This window comes from Apium graveolens, chromosome 7 (assembly GCF_009905375.1).
Source record: "Apium graveolens cultivar Ventura chromosome 7, ASM990537v1, whole genome shotgun sequence".
Classification (NCBI taxonomy): Eukaryota; Viridiplantae; Streptophyta; class Magnoliopsida; order Apiales; family Apiaceae; genus Apium; species Apium graveolens.
The window spans coordinates 137,368,411-137,389,186 of record NC_133653.1 but is presented as its reverse complement, the minus strand read 5'-3'; the positions used below and the strand labels follow the sequence as shown (position 1 = coordinate 137,389,186).

General features: G+C 37.0%; 1 non-coding gene across 1 annotated transcript; it reads left to right on the top strand.

Moving 5' to 3' along the window:
- Positions 1 to 20,150: 20,150 nt before the first annotated feature.
- On the top strand, positions 20,151 to 20,257 carry LOC141676185 (small nucleolar RNA R71). Its single transcript, XR_012556789.1, has one exon. It is a non-coding gene; the product is annotated as a small nucleolar RNA R71 (small nucleolar RNA).
- The last annotated feature ends 519 nt before the right edge of the window (positions 20,258 to 20,776 follow it).

The window sequence follows — 20,776 nt, the reverse complement described above, 5'->3', positions numbered from 1 at the left end:
GATTTATAAGGAATATTCTAAGCCTTGGAAAATTTTCTTTTAAAAAGTATTTTGTTCACAAATTGTGAAAATGATTTTAAAAAGTCTCTAAAAATCCAAGTTATTTTATGGTATAAATTTTATAATTTTTGAACTTATATTTTATTTTATAAAAATAAATCTTTAAAAATTTTATTTGTTATAATTAGCAAATTACATAGTTATCCTTGCATGCAAATAATCTTCCATTTAACTAAGGGGCAAGGAAGACATTTCCAACCCCACTCACTTTCATTCTACTAACCAAGTTACCACTTTGTCCTTGCATGCAAATCTACCTAACTTTAGCTAGAAGGATACTTGTGTCATTTCTTAAATCCACTCACTTGGGGTCAAATCAAAAGCATAAAAACCAAACAAATATGATTACCACTTCATTTTTCACTCCACCATTCGACACCTCCCTCCTTCTTTTTCCCCTCCTCTCGGCTCTCCCCTCTCACTCTCGGCTAAAAGCCGAAACCCCCTCCCCATTTTTTTTCTTCAATCCTCAACCAAGCTTCCACTCTTTACACAAGTAAATGTTACTTCCCATACCATGATCACTCATATTTCAAAGAGTTTTGAGTAGAAAGTTTAAGTTTAAAAGGTTGCATGTAAAGGTTTTAGTGAAACTCAAAATACAATCTTGATTCTTATGGATTTAAGGTTGTTTTTGAGGGGACTACAAGGAATGAATAAGTGCCAAGTATTGAGAAGGAAACTCTTGATGATTAAATGGCCATTTCCTTTCAATTCATTCGGCCATGACCATATGGGAGCCGAATGAATGGTCCTTGAGATCATTCTTGTTGTTTTGTTCAATTTTTGCATGTTTATATGATAATGACTTGAATTTTGTGGTGAAAATTTGATAAAACTCCTTGCATGCTAAGTGATCATCTAGGTATATCTTATGCTAGGCTTTCATGTCAATTTTATGATAGAACATATGTAGAAAATGTGTTGTTTTGGATTGAAAAACCCGAAGGCATGCATGCATGTGGATTTCTCCTAGTTTGTTGTAAGATTTTGATCATTTGGGAAGATTTTGTTAGAGAGCCTTAATTTCAGTAGGAATAATGTGTTAATATTGATTTATGCTTCTTGTTGCATGGTAATAATTCGTGGTTATCTTTTATAAAAAAATATATACCTTGTTCTTTCAAAAGCATGAAGATTTGTGAGTTGTGAAGTGTAGTTTCTTTTATTTTGCCATAATTGTACCTTAGGTAAGGATGATCTCACCCAAGGGTATTTTGAGAATAAGGGAGTTAGTTCAGTAGATTACCATGTATAAGTCTTGGTTTAAGTATTGAGTTGTTAGTTGAGTTTGTCAAGTCAAAAACCTTGGAAAATGAGAGTTATACTTTCTGCAGAAAATCAGTTTAGTACCCTGAGGTTTAGAGTGAGTTTTGACCATGTCATTGATGTGCACTTTGAGGCCCAAGCTACCAGAAGTTATTATTGGTTGGATTATATAAAAGGTTTTAGGAGTTGGTTGGAGGTTTGCATGTCATTTGGTTAGGTGCCCAAGTAGAATAGCAAAATCTGTCCAGCAGGGGACAGTTTTGTTGCAACTTAGAAATAGGAAGATTTGACCATGTCAAGGGTAGGCCCTCATTAGGACCTATTGGGCCTTAGTTAGAGGGAGTGTCGGAGAAGTTTTTCCAACCATAGTTCATAGGATATGAGTTAGAACCATGTGTCACAAGTTAATTCAAGTCAGGACATTTTCTGCCCAGAAAAACAGGGGAACCTTGGACTTTTAGCTTAGGCCCAAGAAAGCCCAAGCCAGGCCCTTGAGCCACCTCAAGTTTGTGAGATGCCCTTAGGTCAGGAGAGTCTTGTGTAAAAGTTTAGAAGGAAAACTTGTAGTTTAAGAGTGTCTAATGCACTCAAGAAACTATAGTTGTCATTCTGAAATTTGCACCAGTGAGCACTTTCACTTACCACATAGTTTTAGAACACTTAGAAGTGAGTATTAGGTCGACCACCATAGTTGTAAGATAGTATAAGGTCAGTAGAGAAAAAGGCACAAGTGAGGGTCAATAGGTTTTGGATAATTTAGGAAAGGCACATCGACTTAGGAAGCCAAAATTAGAAGACTTTGTCTAGTTTAGCGACCAAGTGACTTAAGATGTGAGTCGAGATCATCCAAGCCTAGTGTTGTGTTATGGTATATATGGTGTTATTTGGTGTTAATATATGATATGTGAATATGTGGCTATGTGTGTACTTTTGTAATTTAAAAGTGAATATAAAATTAAGTGCGTATAGGCCTAAGTGCCATCCGTGTTTAATTTCGGGTTGTAAATAGGTTAAGTTAGTGAAAATATATTATAATGAGGATTATTATTTATGTAGGATCTCGAGACGATGGAAAACTTGCCATAAAGGTCGAGTGAAGCTCCAGTTGTTGCTCCTACCAGTCAGACCAGACCAGCCTTTCTCAAGGCAAGTGATTCAACTTGACCTTCGTATTTACTAAACAGTTCATATATATCAATGCAATTATCCTGAGTCATTTGATATGTTTTAAATCAAGCGTATCTTTCGTTTATCTTTGAATTATATAGAAATGCCATGAACCCTCGAGTATGTATTGCAAGTAGTTCAAAAGCCTTTTCATGATAGTTAAATGCCATGATAAAATGAAGAGTTGATAGATTACTTGATTGATCCTCTTGATTAACATGCTGATGATTCCTAAGTATTGATATCTCATCCTGATACTTGAATCCCTATAGAACCTTACCTTGAACCCTGAAAGTCAGAAACTTATCAAAGTGATCCCTCATTGATTGATACCCCTCTTTCTTATCCTAAAGCTTGACAACTCTGATATATCCTGAGCTAAAGAATCATTTCTTCATACCTTAACACCCATAGCATTCATGAAGCTTATCTTCTTAATGATCCAACACATGTACCTTGACGAGAATCCATTACTTTAAGCCCAATTTGGCACTTCCTTTCATAATATCCAATAGCCTCACTAAATTCCCTTGTCCAAACCTTGATACATGAAAACCATTCAGATACCCTAATAGAGTATAGTTTTGTGAATCGTGGCCCTGAGATTTAGTACCATATTTCCCGTGTTTCGAGTTGATCTATAATCCCTTAATAAAAAAAATGTTTACTGTTAAAAGAGATTTTGTTATAATTCGGCATCAGTTTTTGAAATAAATAAAATATGGGTTTTCAGTCCCAAAGGGGGATAAATGTTTTCCTTGAATAGTGGATCTGGACTGAGACGCGAGTCCTTTCCACACTTATATTAGGCTTAAAAGTTGCCTAGGGATTCCCGTTAATGTTTTAGAACCCAGCGAGGTTCGGGATTACTTCGCGGCTGATCACAGGCTGTAATCCGTAGTGTCATAAAATGATTTTGATTAAGACATGATTTTAAAATTGTTTGATATAAGCAAAATGATGCCATCTCACATAGATTTATCTCTCGTTATAATTGGTTATGTCTTTCCATTGTCATTCTTAAAGGTATATTTTGATTTATGTTTATATCGTACTGTTAGCACTTGTTGAGCATTTGGCTCACTTCTTGCTTTACCCTGATATTACAGCTAGCAGCTATGGTTAGATTCAAGCAGACTGCCCGTAAGACCTGTGATGTTGATGCTTATGTTCGAGCTCAGGTAGAATAAGTAATAATAGTTTGTGTGAGGACTCGGTAATTGTAATCAGATGTAATAGTTGGTAGTGTTGGGCTGTTCCAAACACTAAACTGTAAGATCTTGGAGTTGGTTGTGTATTCTTCCCTTAAAATGTTGTAATAGCTATATTTATTTTGCTGTTTAAGTTGGGGGTGTGACAAATGTTGTATCTTCAAGATCATATTCCTTATCCACCAGTGACAGATCATTCAAGAGTTTGACAAATCTGTCATATAAACCAGTTAATGACTCATCAGGTTTTGAGTCAAAGTGCTCATACTCTAGAGTGAGTATAGTCCTCATGTTCTTCTTAATTGAATCAGTTCCCTGGAATCTTGTCTCCAAGGCATCCCATATCTCCTTTGCAGTCTTGCAGTTAATTACCCTATTTGACATGACATTATCAATGACACTAAGCATCAAATGTCTTACCTTTGCATCCTTTGCAATAGATGAGATATCTTCAGCTGTATATTCACTTTTCTCTTTGGTACAGTCTGTGATGGCTGATCTGCAACTACAACAGAGAGCTTGGTTGGCTTATGGGTTCCTTCATTATTTCTGTCAGGGTATTCTGGATCTGTAGTTTCCAGAAACATAGACATCCTCACCTTCCATATGGGATACTCAGAAGGTTTCAGTATGGGAACCCTAATAGTCTCATATCGATTATGGATTTGAGTCTTTGGATTTTCTTCTGTTTTGGTGAGCTTGGTTGGAGTTTGTGCTTCTTCAGACATGATTGTTTTTGGATCTTTACTATATGTATATTAACAGACTGCTCTGATACCACTTGTTAGGTCACACACACTGTATAAGGGGGTTAAATACAGTGTTTACTACAATCAAATCGAATATAAGAACTCGAGTAACAGAACACAGATTTTATTCAACACAATAAACTATGTTACAAAGAACTGTTCTCTCAGTGATGAACAAATTATCACGAGAGCTGCTAGGGTTACAATGAATAATAATCTCGATTAAGATAACACATGTAGTGTAAACCATATGTCTGTGTTTATATACTACACAGTTACAAGATAATCTTCTAATTGATATCAAATATAATTCTGCTTCCTAATATATATCTACTAGTTATCTTTTCTTCCAAGTATTCTATTCTTCATATAATTCTTCTCCATGCATATCTCTTCTTGTTTCAGTCTCGATCTTCTTTCCTTTCAATCATCTGCCTTCCTTATCTGAAAGTCTCCTTAAGTCCTGATATTATCTCCTGATAAATATCTCCTGATAACTTAAGTTCTGACAACTTAAGTTCTGATATCTTAAGTCCTGACTTCAGTATAAGTATTTATTTCCAGTTAAGTCTTGATTTGTCCTGTTAAGTAAGATCTGAAAACTAAACACAAATCATATTAGACATGACATCACAAATATATCTAACATATTTTATTAAGTTCGTATTATTCTGAGAATTTTAAAATTATTTTGGGAATTTTCGAAGTTAGTTTCACCCGCACGTTTATTTGATAAAAAGTGGGTACAAAGTGCACCTTAAAAATTATTTTAAAAATTTCAAAATTTATGTTTTTGTAAACTTCGGGATATTTGTGACATTTTTATATTATTTTCGAAATTTTCTGAAATCATTTTTCGTACACCTTAGTCCGTTCATTTTAGATTTCGGGGTTAATATTTAGTTTCCGGTATTAAAGGACACATGTTAACTTCTTATAAACAGAAATTAACACGAATCCCTAATTCAGGACACGTGTTGGTTGCGGCTATTTCCTCTCCATCTGCTTCTCTCGATTGCAATTGCAATCTTTTGTCTCTCTCTGTTATCTCGGTTCTCTCCCTTCTCTTTTCTTTCTCCTCCCTTCCTCCTTCGGCTATCCTTGCCCGGTGTTTCGCCGCCGTTTTCTTGCTTGTTCTCCGGTGAGCCACCGCTGTTTCTTAGTTGGCTTGGTTCTGTTTTTTGTATCTGATTCCTATGCGTATATATGTCTATATATCCATATGTATGTTCGGGTTTATGTGTGGTTCGTTTAACTCTCGGTTGCCGCCGCCCCTCCCCTTTTTCCGGCGAGGACGGTGGCGTGTAGCTGCTGTGTTGGCCTCGATTTGTTTTGTTTCGGCCAGTTGTTGTCTCGGTTGTGTTGATTGCTGCCTGTTGCTTGATTCCAGTAAATTTGAATTAATTTTTATTAATTATTTATTGATTTTCTGCAGGAATTAATTATGAATAAATATTCATGATGTCATAATTTATGCGGGGAAAAATATTTTTGTTAATCGGTGAAATTTTTGTGTTAGAATTCGAGTAATTGATTGCCCCGAGAATTTTGCCGTCGTCCGCGATGAATTTTTACGAGCGGATGGTGGACGCTGATGACGTTGTTCTGAGTCCTAAATTTTATAAATAAATAAAATGATTTATGAAAACTACTTTCGGGTTTAAATAATTAATTACGAATTATATTGTGGTATACGTTGTGAAATGGTGTTGCAAATTGAGATTGTGGATTGATGTGAATTTGGACGTCGATTGCGATCGACGGGTAGTCTTATAAATAAAGGAGTTGCTGCCAAAATTTTCTAAAAATGTATTCGCAAATGTACGTATTTATATTATATGTGTTACCCCTATTTGTGTTCGGATTACATGATTACGTGATTATGTGTATAATAACTATACAGGTCGGGTTATCGGATTGGGTTATTAGGATTTGAAGATATCAAGCATGTCGGTATAACTAAATAGGTTATTCTGTATTTGTAGATCCCAGTCGAGTTTCCGAGGATCGAAATCAGTGTGAAAGCTATTTAGGGTTTGGTAAAGCGTTGCAAGGCAAGTACCCCTGACCATTCTTTTAAGGTTCAGTACGTATGAATAGCTAAATGTTTTATTCTCATAATGGAACAGAAACATTTTAAGTTGCGTATCCCCTGCAGTTATAAATCACTATTTTCAAATTGTTTTGGGGAAAAGTAACTTCAAAAGGTACCTATCTCGAATGAAGTGAATTGCGAACTAGATTTTTATATTTGTGTTGGTTAAATAAATGATTTTGAAAATGAGATGGGTACAAGTGTTTTGAAAACTGGATAAAACGATCAGATATGGGATACATTGGGGCCAGAGTAGGCCTACTGAGGTGGCGTAAGAGGCTAATTCGGTTGCGCGCATTTTATAACCGATTAGTCCAGCAGGTCAGAGACCTAGCTAGTCTCTGAGTTCCGGAACAGGTAAATGGGATGGCAGTTAGTGCCGTCTGGTGTTGATAGCCTGATCAACTGTCTTCAAATATCCGTTATGTATCTGATTTTGAATTGTGATTCGCATAAGGGTATAAGTAGTTGATACAACGGTTTTATAAATATGATTAGCATGCTAAAATTGGACTCTGGTATTTACACAGCACACTACTACATTATTTTGATAAAGCATGCTAGTTAGTGATATCCAGTTATCTCCGATTTTCATTATATAATATTGATGACATGATTACAGCTATATTCCTATTATTGTTACATTACTGTTTTTATTCCGTTATTCATATGTTGGTACTGATGAGCGATTATGCTCACACTTGCAAACGGTTATGTATATTTCGCAGATGCCTAGAAGATCAGTTAGACATACCCGTGTTTCTGCCCCTTCAGGACCCAGCTCCTCTGAGGTAGTTTGTGTCAGATCGTAAGGTCTGACGAGTTGCTGAATAAAGTTAGAGTGTGTTAGATGTTGAATAAATGGGTTGTAATAATGTGAACCTGAATCATACTTGAACCGGGATTGTATCTTGGTTTGGGGTCAAGTTAGTATATTTTAATAATAATCTTATTGTTTATAGTTTGGTAATTGTGTTTGGTGACGTCAACTCCTGACCCCGGGGTTGAGGCCGTCACAGTTGATATCAGAGCTACAGGTTCAAGTCCCTGATCCAGGTTAGGGATTGTGTCGAGTAGGTGATAATGTGAGTCTTTAGGTGTGAGTCAGCAACTCGTATAGAGCAGCAAACCTTTAGAGTCAGTCGAGGATTCGGACGGTGTTATTCTGGCATCTATTAAATGTTTTGATAGAATTGCCTTGACCTGGTTATGTCTTCCCTATATATTTATGATGTTTACAGTGGCCTATTGCGATTTCGAGTTCTCCATCTCGGGAAAATCCCTCTGATTCGGATAGCTCAGATTTTGAGAGGACCCTGGATGTTGTTGCTGAGGAGACCCCTATGCCTCCTCCACCAATCCCTTCCTTTGTGCCTAGAGACATCCCTGGACCTGGTACTCGTCCCCGTTGGGTACGTAGGTCTGTGTCTGCTGTTAGGGATTTCCCTCCCGGCTGTGGTCCCAGTTCTTCCTTGATGAGACCTCTAGTACCTCCTGTGGCCCCTAGTGGTACTTCTTCACCGATCCCTTACCATGTTCACTGAGCGGTGAATACTTCTTTATCAGATATCAGAGTCCGGGATTGGCTGCTCAGTTTGATCAGATACCTATTGTACCTTTTCAGGGCATTTCTGCCCCTTCCCTTGAGGTGCGGGCCCATGTGCGAGCATTGACCCAGATGGCTATTGAAAGGGCTAGATCTGTTTACCGTTTCATTAGCTCAGAGTTCAAAGCTGTGTAGTATCAGGACCTAGTGAACTGGCTAGTATTTGAGCTAGGTTCCATCGGTGGCAGTGGTAGTGGTTAGCCCAGGTTTGCAGCAGAGAGATACAGAGCTCAGAGTTGACTTCCAGTAGTTCTGTAGTTGGTTATTTTGTATATGTATATTATGTTGTGAAAGTTTGTAGTAGGCGGGGCTGCTATGACAGCCAATTTTGGTGTGTATTGGGATGGTTTCTTTTCAGTTGGATTTTCAGTTGTACTAGTTGGATCCTGTTGGTTATTGTATTGTAGCTGCTTTATTTCATTGTTCAGCTTTTATACATTGTGCGTTGCTATTATTGTTATTTCTGTTGCTGGCATTTTTATATTATAATCATTCACTCTAGCTGGATCCAATTAAACTGGGGATGAGGATATTGTCTTAGTGGCAACGCTCTCCTGACGCATAAATATAAACTTCCTGGAGCAATCCATTTTCTTATATATGACTATTATGTTTCAGGAGATGCCACTAAATAGAAACTCTCAACCCAATAACGGATCTGCTGGGGATCCTTCCATGAGTGAATTGATGAACTTGTTGCGTCAACAGTCTACACAGCTAGCCCAACAGCAACAACAATTCCAGCAGCAGCAACAACAGCAACAGTAGCTCATACAGCAACAACAACAGCAAATCCAACAGCAGCAACTATAAATCCAGCAGCAACATGAGATGAGGGGGGCAAATCAGGGTGTTAGTTTTAAGTCTTTCAGGTAGTGAAGCCCCCAGAGTTTAAAGGAGAAGTAGATCCTGTTGCTGCCAGGATATGGTTGAAGGAGATGGAAAAGGCGTTTGCGCTCACCAAGGTGAGTGAGGATATAAAGACAGATTATGCTAGCTATTTTCTAAAGAATAATTCGAATTATTGGTGGGAATATACGCGAGCCCTAGAAGGTGAAGGTCCAGTTCCATGGGCCAGATTCACAGAGTTGTTTTTGGAGAAATACTTTCCGGACTGTCTCTAGAGTCAAATGGAGATGGAATTTTTGGAATTAAAGCAAGGAGGTAGGAGTGTTACAGAATATGAAGCGAAGTTTACTGAGTTGGCCCGTATAGCACCGGAATATGTGAGTTTGGAAGCTGAACGAGCGAAGCGGTTTCAACAAGGGTTGAAGCCAGAAATAAGGAGTGGAGTTGTAGCTTTACAACTCAAGACATATACTTTGGTAGTTCAGGATGCCCTAGTGATAGAGAGTGACCAGACGTTAGCTGCAAAGGAGCAGGGTGAGAAGAATAGGAAATTTGAAAGTGGACCTGCTAGGTCAGAATCAGGAATAGCAAGTCGAAATTTCCAGCATTCGTTTGGAAAGAGTAAGAATAAGAGGTTCAAAGGGCAGAATTTTCCCCAGGTTAGACCCAGTACTACTTCAATTAACTCAGCCCCGACGAGGGTTATTAAGCCAGTGGTCGATTGTAAGACATGTGGGAAGAAGCACAGTGGATAGTGCCGAGAAAATATCAACTGTTTTAAGTGTGGGCAGAAAGGTCATTATTCCACGGAGTGTAAGTTTGAGATTCAAGGAGTCACTTGTTTTAGTTACGGAAAAGTGGGACACATAGCTAAGAATTGTAAGTCGGTGACCCAAGGTAATGTTGGAAGGAGCGTGTCCCAAGGACCAGAAACTAGTACTGCTAGAGCTAGGACATTAAGATGACCAAGAAGTCTCCAGTTCATGATTCCGATGTGGTTGCATGTACGCTTTCTCTTAATTCCGTACCTGTTAACGTTTTGTTTGATTCGGGAACGTCCAAATATTTTATATCTGTAAACTATATGAATAAAATTCAATTGATGTTGGAAGACCTAGAAGAACCTTTGACCATAGAATTGGCTAATAAAGATAAAGTACCCGTAAGTCAATTTTGTCCTAGATGTTCCCTAGAGATTTCAGGATATATGTTCCCTGTTGACTTAATACCCTTCGAGTTGGGAGACTTTGATGTTATTCAAAATCTTGGAAGTCCTCTTCCATGCATAATATACACAGAGTTCCAGTTTATAACTGTATAAAAATATCGTTGCAAGGTGATCTCATATATCTAACCTTGTCTCAACATTTTTGTGAAAATCTTTGTCATGCATAAGATAATCATTAACCAGATATAAGTTGAAAAGATGAAGTTACAAGATACTCCAATATACTTATATCTTTTCCGAATACTACTTGAACTACCACCATTCAAGTTATAATTAGTTTCAAAATTTCATCACATAGATGAGACTACAAGACAAGATTTGAATAGATTCAATCTTTGAATATCATTATAAATAATGAAGTTACGAGATACTTCATTAAGTCCCGATATATGTATACACCTATATATATATATACATTTCATACACTCCTTGAAAGCCTATGTTATGAAAATTATAAACAGAGTTGCAATATCCAATGAATTTGGAAAGGAGTAAACCTTGGCATAAACCTGATATCTTGCTGATCAGGCAAAAATACCAATAAGTAACCTTTTCTACTAGTAGATGGACGAATTCCCCACTGGTCATCACCCTGGCCGCAATAGGACCTTATGTTGGACTGCCACTCAGCCACTTACGCATTTGATGGACTCCCACTGAGCCACTTACACTTTCATGGACGCCCACTGAGCCCATGTTGCTTATGCCGACTCAAATAGATGGACTTACTTCTCGAACGTTGGGTAAGTAATCAATTCATTTACCAAAACAGCAACCTCGTTGCGAATATAAAATACACCACAGAGCCGGATCCCTTAGGTTTTGAGCGAGTATTTAAATCCCCTTTGAAATGAAGATCTTAAATATAAAAATGAGTTTTGGAATCCGCTCTAACTTTTAAAATCATTTTGAAGACTCGAAAACATTTTTAAGAATGTTTGGAGTAATGCTGATTTAACAAAGTAAATCAGTCCCCATATATTAGAAAATATCTGAATATTATTATTTAAATAATATTCCCATAAAGAATAATCTTTATACAAATGATTGAAGTAGAAGTTGTAAAACTTATACTTGAAATGAGTATTAAATAACCAAAGATATACTTATTCGAAAGTACTATCTTTAATTGAATAATCAAAAATAAGTTTGATTATCGACACCTTATTCTTTAATAAAATAAAGGATATATCTCAGCAAATAATCGGAGTCATAGATCCTCAAATGAATATTCAAATAATATTCATTTAATAAAATAAACTGAGTCATAAGCCCTCGAATGAATATTCAAATAATATTCAAATAATAAAATAAACTGAGTCATAAGCCCTCGAATGAATATTCGAAATAATATTCATTAAATAAAATAAAAGGAGTCATAATTCCTCGGATGGATATTCAAGTAATATTCATTAAATAATATAAAGCTATCGAATAAACCTTATTCGATTAATAGTTTTTTTTTAAAAAACTATAACCATATATATATATATAATATATATTATACTCGGGAACATCGACTCCCGGTTTAGAAATATGTTCACCTTTTTATCCCCTATACTAAGGGTATATGCAAATTACTGCTATTCTCTAGCATAGGTATTATCAACTGAATCAACATATATATATGGCAAGAATACGAAACAGGCATGCATATGTACCATATTACATACTACAATATATCGCAAGAATTTGCTAAATAACCATTATGCATCTATTACAAGATAATGCATATACAAGTGTATACATCACAACAACAGTATAACGGGTAGAAAACTTGCCTGAGCGACTGGGGGTTACAATGGCTCGGGACGAGTCTGGTAACCTATAAACAACAAGTAAGTTGGAATTAAACCAAAGTCACTTGTAAATCTATACTTTAACTAAATTAGACTCTAACGCTCGTTTTGCGCTTACTGATTCTTTTAAGTCACTCGAGTACCCTCGGCTCGACCATTTTTAATAAATTACCCATTACGAGTTTTAAAGCAATTCTTTCGCGAGTGCCTTACCAACTGCCTAATCCACTTAACATAATTGTTTCATACTCCAATTAGTCCTTTAAGGTCTTTAACCTATGTTTCAAAGTAAGGCAAGGGGTAATGATTCATTCGCGAAACGTCGTTACTTAAAACGGCCGTTTCTCCTAAACCGTACATCGGAATCAAACGATCCACATATCAAAACGAAGATCGTAACATGAACTATCTAAACATGGCAATGGTCAAAACCTAACAGTGAGTTCAAGGGTTCTGATGTTAAGCACAAAAACAGTCTACGGTAAATCGGATATTACGACGGCTATGTTTACGCGATTTCCCAATTTTATACCATTCCAATTCAACCACCAATCAATCCCAATTCATTCATACAATCAACATTCATCCAAAACACACTACAACAGTCCCAACACCTCAAGTTATTCCAATTTATGTTATTCTCATCATGAACTTAAACTATACTTAATTCCTTTAACAAATCAATAAGATTCAACATTCATACCACTACCACTCCAACCCAAACTCTAAACAAACAAGCTTCATGCTTCCCATATACTATATTACTCATAAACATTCCTAAATACTCAAAACTAAAGCTAGGGTTTGGAGTTTATACCTTCTTGAAGCTTCTTAATCAATGAAAGATCCTTGGAATGCCCATGGAAGCCTTGATCTATGCTTAAGCTACCTTGAACTTTCATAAAAATCAAGAAAACCAAAGTTATTTCTTGAAGGTTACTATTCACCATCTTCTTCCTTAATTTATTAGAAGAGATTGTGAAGGAATTAGAAGTTTAAACTTATAGGATATCCATATCTATGTAGAAGGAACCTTAGATAATTACCTTGTGATTTAACAATGCTTGGAACTTAATTTTTGATTTTTCTTCCTTTGAAACAGAAGAAAAGCCGAGAGCAAGATGATGAGAATGAAATGATTTTGTGTTTTTTGATTTTTTTGGCTTAGCTTGGTTGTTTTTTTGTTTTGTTTTTGGTTAATTACCTTAATAACCTTATATTTGTGTGGTTATAAACCAACCACACCTCCTCCTTCCCTATGTCATGCTTGCATCACCTTATTGTGTCATCATCCCTTACTTGTCCTCTCCTTATTGGTTGGATGACCTCATCATCCCTAACCTCCTTGATTAACTTCCTAATTGTTTGCCTAATGACCGCTGATCTGTTATACGGTTCGCTTAACTTTCGCTTTCGTTTATCATTTGAGGGATCATACCCGGGATCTTATTACTTGGGTTTCCTTAACCTTTCTCAATACATTATATTCCTTTTATGATCCTCTCTTATAATCCTTTAATTTGAATCATTTTTTATCCTATTACCTTATACTCAATTCTTTCCGTATCTAGTGGATTTCCGGGAAAAATCAAAGTGTTCGGAATTGGATTCTGATGATCTTTACATACACTTATATACCACATAGAGTACTAATAATATCCCAGAAGATCAATAACAGAACTCCTACATAATGTGGCATGAAAAGTTTTCTCATTCAGCATAATCTGCAAAATCACTATTCATAAGGGTTTCAAAAATTTCCAAAAATTGGGGTTATTACAAGTTTGTTATTGTATTTATTGATGACATCCTCATATATTCAAAGAATGCAGAAGATCACGCAACGCATTTACGGATTGCTCTTCAGAAGTTAAGAGAAAAGCAACTATATGCAAAGTTATCCAAGTGTGAATTTTGGTTGACGGAAGTGCAGTTTCTTGGACATATGGTGAGTAAGGAAGGTATCAAAGTAGACCCGGTAAAGATTGAAGCCGTATCAAAGTGGGATCAGAGCCCGGGGTTGAGGCCGTCACAGTTGGTATCAGAGCGGCAGGTTTAAGTCCTTGATTCATGTTAGGGATTGTGTCGAGTAGGTGATAACGTGAGTCTTTAGGTGTGAGTCCGGTACTCATATAGAGGATCAAACCTTTAGAGTCAGTCGAGGGTTCTGACGGCGTTACCCTGGCATCTATTAAATGTTTTGATAGAATTGCCTTGACCTGGTTGTGTCTTCTCTGTATATTTATTATGTTGACAATGGCCTATTGCGATTTCGAGTTCTCCATCTCGGGAGAATCCCTCTGACTCGGATAGATCAGATTCTGAGAGACCCCTGGATGTTGTTGCAGAGGAGACCCCTATGCCTCCTCCACCAGTCCCTTCCTTTGTGCCGAGAGACATCCCTACACCTGGTACTTGTCCCCGTTGGGTACGTAGGTGTGTGTCTGTTGTTAGGGATTTCCCTCCCGGCTGTGGTCCCACTTCTTCCATGATGAGACCTCCAGTACCTCCTGTAGCCCCTAGTGGTACTTCTTCACCGATCCCTTACCATGTTCACCGAGCAGTGAATACTTCCTTTATCAAAGATCAGAGTCCGGAGTTGGCTGCTCAGTTTGATCAGATACCTATTGCACCTTTCCAGGGTATTTCTGCCCCTTCCCCTAAGGTGCGGGCTCGTGTGCGAGCATTGACCCAGATGGCTGTAGAGAGGGCTAGATCTGTTGACCGTTTTATTAGCTCAGAGTTCCGAGCTGTGCAGTATCAGGACCTAGTGAACTGGCTAGTGTTCGAGCTAGGTTCTATTGGTGGAAGTGGTAGTGGCTAGACAGGGTTGCAGCAGAGAGATACAGAGCTTAGAGTTGCCTTCTAGGAGTTCTGTAGTTGTTTACTTTGTATATGTACATTATGTTGTGATAGTTTGTAGTAGGCGAGGCTGCTATGACACCCAATTTTGGTGTGTATTTGGATGGTTTCTTTTTTGTTGGATTTTCAGTTGTACTAGTTGGATTCTGTTGGTTATTGTATTACAACTGCTTTATTCTATTGTTCAGTTTTTATATATTGTGCGTTGCTATTATTGTTGTTATTATTATTATTGTTTCTGTTGCTGGCATTTTTAGATTATAATCATTCACTCAGGATGAATCCAATTAAACTGGGGATGAGAATATTGTCTTAGTGGCAACGCTCTCCTGATGCATAAATATAAACTGCCCAGAGCAATCCATTTTCTTATATATGACTGTTATGTTTCAGGACATGCCACCAAAGAAAAACTCTCAACCCAATAATGGATCTGTTGGGAATCCTTCCATGAATGAATTGATGAACTTGTTGCGTCAGCAGTCTACACAGCTGGCCCAACAGCAACAACAATTCCAGCAGCAGCAACAATTGCAACAACAACAACAGCAGCAACAACAGCTCATACAACAAGAACAACAACAAATCCAACAGCAGCAACTACAAATCCAGCAGCAGCATGAGATGAGAGGGGCAAATCAGGGTGTTAGTTTTAAGTCTTTCTCAGCCTAACCGTATCAATATTTCATTAATTATGGGGATGTAATCTTCGAGAAATCTAATTGCATCCCCGACCTAACTGTATCAATATTTCATTAATTATTCATTTTTTAAATGATTTTCTGAGTGTATTTAACGGTAAAATCCATATTTAATTATGGAAATCTTCAAAAATTATGAAACTTATATTTTATTAAGTTCGTATTATTCTGAGAATTTTAAAAATATTTTGGGAATTTTTGAAGTTAGTTTCACCCGCGCGTCGTTTCGTTATTTGTTAAAAAGCGGGTACAAAGTGCACCTTAAAAATTGTTTTAAACATTTCAAAATTTATGTTTTTGTAAACTTCGGGATATGTGTGACATTTTGATATTATTTTCAAAATTTTCTGAAATTATTTTTCGTACACCTTAGTCCGTTCATTCAGATTTCGGGGTTAATATTCAGTTTTCGGTATTAAAGGACACGTGTTAACTTCTTATAAATAGAAATTAACACGTATCCCTTATTCAGGTCACGTGTTGGCTGCGGCTGTTTCCTCTCCATCTGTTTCTCTCGATTGCAATTACAATCTTTTGTCTCTCTCTGTTATCTCGGTTCTCTCCCTTCTCTTTTCTTTCTCCTTCCTTCCTCCTTCGGCTGTCCTTGCCCGGTGTTACGCCGCCATTTTTCGGCTTGTTCTCTGGTGAGCCGCCGATGTTCCTTAGTTGGCTTGGTTCTGTTTTTTTTGTCTCTAATTTATGTGTGTATATATGAATATATATCCATATATATGTTCGGGTTTATGTGTGGTTCGTTTAACTCTCTTGCCACCGCCCCTCCCCTTTTTCCGACGAGGACGGTGGCGTGTAGCTGCTGTGTTGGCCTCAGTTTGTTTTGTTTCGGCCTGTTGTTATCTCGGTTGTGTTGATTGCTGCATGTTGCTTGATTCCAGTAAATTCGAATTAATTTTTATTAATTATTAATTAATTTTCTGCAGGAATTAATTATGAATAAATATTCATGATGTCATAATTTGTGCGGAGAAAAATATTTTTGTTAATCGGTGAAATTTTCGTGTTGGAATTCGAGTAATCGATTGCCTCGAGAATTTTTCCGCCGTCCGCGATGAATTTTTACGAGCGGACGGTGGACGGTGATGACGTTGTTCGGAGTCCTAAATTTTATAAATAAATAAAATGATTTATTAAAAATACTTTCGGATTTAAATAAGTAATTACGAATTGTATTGTGGTATACATTGTGAAATGGTTTTGCGAATTAAGATTGTGGATTGATGTGAATTTGGACGTCGATTGCGATCGACGGGTAGTCTTATAAACAAAGGAGTTGCTGCCAAAATTTTCTAAAAATGTATTGGTAAATGTACGTATTTATATTATATGTGTTACCCCTATTTGTGTTCGGATTACGTGATTACGTGATTACGTGATTATGTGTATAATAACTATACGAGTTGGGTTATCAGATGGGGATATTAGGATTTGAGGATATCAAGCATTCCAGTATATAACTAAATAAGTTATTCTATATTTGTAGATCCCAGTTGTGTTTCCGAGGATCGAAATCAGCGTGAAAGCTATTTAGGTTTTGGTAAAGCGTTGCAAGGCAAGTACCCCTGACCATTCTTTTATGGTTCAGTATGTATGAATAGCTAAATGTTTTATTCTTGTAATGGAACAAAAACGTTTTAAGTTGCGTATCCCTTGTAGTTATAAATCACTGTTTTCAAATTGTTTTGGGGAAAAGTAACTTCGATAGGTACCTATCACGAATGAAGTGAATTGCAAACTGGATTTTTATATGTGTGCTGGTTAAATAAATGATTTTGAAATTGAGATGGGTACAAGTGTTATAAAAACTGGATAAAACGATCAGATATGGGATACATTGGTGCCAGAGTAGGCCTATTGAGGTGGCGTAAGAGGCTAATTCGGTTGCGCACATTATATAACTGATTAGTCCAGCAGGTCAGAGACCTAGCTAGTCTTTGAGTTCCGAAACAGGTAAATGGGATGGTAGTTAGAGCTGTCTGGTTTTGATAGCCTGATTAGATGTCTTCACATATCCGTTATGTATTTGATTTGGATTTATGATTCCCATAAGGGTATAACTAGTTAATACAACGGTTTTATAAATGTGATTAGCATGCTAAAATTGGACTCTGGTATTTACATAGCACACTACTACATTGTTTTGATAAAGCATGCTAGTTAGTGATATCCAGTTATCTCCGATTTTCATTATATAATGTTGATGACATGATTACAGCTCTGTTCCTATTATTATTACATTACTGTTTTTATTCCGTTATTCATATGTTGGTACTGCTGAGCGATTATGCTCACCTTTGTAAACGGTTATATAATGAATGTACCTATCAAAGTAATGTAATCAATTAATGTATAATAGTTATACTTGTATCTCTGTCAAATTTTAAGTAATCTTAAAAAAAAATCATTGTAACTTGGGGTTGGTCTTGTTAGCAGGAATGAATTTGTGATAAGCATTCTTCTCACAAATTGGGGGAGATTGTTGTACAAGACATTCCTGTATCATAACAAGACTAAGTCAAATTGACAGCCCTAAGAATTAGTTGTTTGATAATCTAAATTTGTATTTTGTATTATTACTTGAGTCTGTAAAAATGTAAAAGATTAGATTGGAGTATTTTTCTGTAAACAGTCTCAAGCCGATGAATAAACTCTGGAAGAAGATCAAGAAGATCATGCCTCAGAGAAATTGGAGAAATCTGTTTTGGGAAAAACATTCTAAGTCAAGATATCTACAAGTCACAGATCAAGTCAAATAGAGAAATCATTCGAGAACTCCAGAATGACTTATCGAGAAGTCTAAATTGGCCTATCGAGAAGTCCCAGAGATATCGACAAGTCAAATAAAGATATGAAGATTGGAGATATCGACAAGTCATTTCTGCATATTGAGAACTAAGAGACATTGACAAGGTAAATTAAGATGTGAAGATTAGAAATATCGACAAGTTAGCTTTCAAGAACTCAGAGACCTCGACAAGCCAATATCACTTATAGAGAACTCGAAGACCTCGACAAGTCAAAACACTTGTAAAGAACTAAGAGATCTCAATAAGCCATTATACTCATCGAGACGTTAGTTCTCGATAACAACAACTAGAGATCTCGATATGAAGCTCAAGTACAAAATACAGACAAGTTAAATATTCAAGATTATCAATCAACAAACGATTTAATCACTTAGATTGAAAAGTCTACAAAAGCAGCTTGAAGAGTACAAGATCAAAGGCCAAGATTAACTGACAAACGAAAGTCACGGATCAACAATATATGCAAGGATTCACTAAGCCAGAAATGGAAAGCTTTAGAGATAACTTAAAGTAGGGTTTAGTACATCTTATTACATATTATGTAAACCTATATTTACTAACTATAAAGTAAACACTGGTCATTTACTTTTATTAAGTATCAAACAGATCTAGTTTTTCTCATAACTCTCAAGGAAGAAGCTGAGTTATTTACTTACAAAGAACCCAGGATTTGTAGAAAAACACTAGCTTGATTTTAATACAAAATTAAGTGAGTTTTGATATATTGTGTGCACTATTTTATTTCAGTTAACATAATATTATCGTATTTCTAATCTGCTTTGTTAACCAAGTAACAAACATTCAAAAAGCTTTAAAATTATCCAAAACACATTCACCCCCGTGTATTAGACTCAGGCGGAGTGTGCTCAACAGTAGTCTTCCTTGGTTCCACTGATCATCCTGTTACTCTATTCCTTTCTCAGCCCCAGCTTCTTCAGTTAACTCTTGAGTTTGTTCGGGATTCGCAACCTTTCCAGACCTTAAAATGATTGCCTTTACCTGCTCCTTAGCTTCCCTCTTTCCTAGCACTTCGGTGTCGCTAGGTAGTGTACCAGGCTGACAATTTAGAAAGGCATTGACAATTTACCCAATTTAATTTTCCAAGCTCTTTATAGAAATAGCTTGACTCTTGCAGATAAGCTTCACCTCCTCTATTTCAGATTTTTCATTGGCTTGTTGCAGCTGGAGTTGCTGTCTAGGTGCATACTATGGTTGTTGAAAACCAGGGGGGTTATACTGCTTAGCTGGATACTACTGATAAGGCTTTAAAACCATATTCTGAGTATTGCTCCAGCGGAAATTAGGATGATTGCGGTTGTTGGGATGATAGGTGGCTGACACTGGTTGCTGCGATCGCTGGAAGTTGCTCACAAACTGAGCTGATTCACTAGAAATTATGCACTGATCAGTCTCGTGGTCACCAGCATAAAGCTCGCAGACACTAGCGATTTGATTAACTCCATAATTAGCCAAAGTGTCCACCTTCATCGTCAAAGCCTTAAGTTGGGCAGCGATAGCAGTTGCTGCATCCAACTCCAGAATTCTTACGACTTTTCCCTGAGTCAGTCTCTGGGAAGGATTCTGGTACTCATTAGCAGCCATCAGTTTAATAAGTTCATAAGCTTCATCGTAACTCTTGGCCCACAAGGCTCCTTCTGATGCTGCATCAAGCATGGGTCTAGACGTAGCACCCAATCCATTATAGAAATAATTGATAATCATCAAATCAGGCATGCCATGGTGTGGGCACTTCCTTAGCATCTCCTTATATCGATCCCAAGCCTCACACAGAGATTCTCCTGTTTGCTGAGCAAACTGGGTAAGAGCATTCCTGATTGCAGAAGTCGCCATGGGGAAGAATTTAGTGAGAAACTTTTGCGCAAGATCCTCACAAGTGGTGATAGATCCTACGGGCAGAGAGTGTAACCAACACTTAGCCTTGTCCCTCAGAGAGAATGGGAAGAGGCGTAGCTTGATAGCATCTTCAGTCACATCATTGAACTTGAAAGTGTCTCAGATCTCGACGAAATCCCTGATGTGCATGTTGGGGTCTTCAGTAGGAGAACTCCCAAACTGAACTGAGTTCTATATCATCTGAATCGTGCTTGACTTGATCTCAAAAGTGTTAGCCCTGATGGCTGGTCTGATGATGCTTGACTGAATGTCATTAATCTTAGACTGAGAATAGTCCATCAAAGCCTTCAGATTTTCTGCTTGATTTCCCATCGCTACTACAATTGGTTCTTCAACTTTCTCTTCTTCTTCTACCTTCTTTTCTTCCTCAATAACTTCCCTTTGAACTACCACAACTTCTTTCTTGGCTTTATCCAGTGTTCTCTTACGAGTACGCGAACGCGT